General features: G+C 53.5%; 1 protein-coding gene across 2 annotated transcripts in view; it reads left to right on the top strand.

Moving 5' to 3' along the window:
* GMEB1 (glucocorticoid modulatory element binding protein 1) overlaps positions 1 to 531 on the top strand; it is a 31,566-nt gene that overhangs the window by 11,276 nt on the left and 19,759 nt on the right. The window lies entirely within an intron of this gene.

The following is a 531-nucleotide window of genomic DNA, read 5'->3' as shown; positions in this document are numbered from 1 at the left end:
ACCACTGGGTACACTGGCTCTTGGATCTCTAAGGAGGTGCTAATTTAGCCTCTGCCTGAGGCTACCCAGCAGGAGCTATGGAGAGATCTTCAGATTCCTCTTCTTTGTTTGGGGTTTAGAGGTGCCCAGATGAGGCCCAGCTCTGAAGCAGTGCAAGCTGCTTGGGCCTTCTTTTGGATGTTCTGGGTCTCTCTGACCCAGCTGCAGTTTGTTAGGTAATTTTAGATTGCAAAGGGCCAGGTCATTCATATGCAAAAGCCTCTGTGCACAGCTTGGGTGGGGCGGGGTCTCAGGGAATCAACAAGGTGGAGCAAACAGATATGGCTGATCCTCAGCCCTGCCCTAAGAGGCCCTGGGTCTTAGTGTCCCACGATAATTGGTAATCGCTGCAAGCACCTCTGAGAGAAAGCCGCCCTCGAGTTCCACCCAATGCCAGACAGCCCAGTTTCTCCCCGTATGAGTCTGGGTCCCCAGAATCTCGCCCGGAACTGGAGTTCAGAGCAGTCAGGAGCTTGAGACTCCCTCCCAATT

This window comes from Myotis brandtii, unplaced genomic scaffold (genome assembly GCF_000412655.1).
Source record: "Myotis brandtii unplaced genomic scaffold, ASM41265v1 scaffold456, whole genome shotgun sequence".
NCBI lineage: Eukaryota > Metazoa > Chordata > Mammalia > Chiroptera > Vespertilionidae > Myotis > Myotis brandtii.
This window is presented reverse-complemented; position numbering and strand designations above follow the sequence as displayed.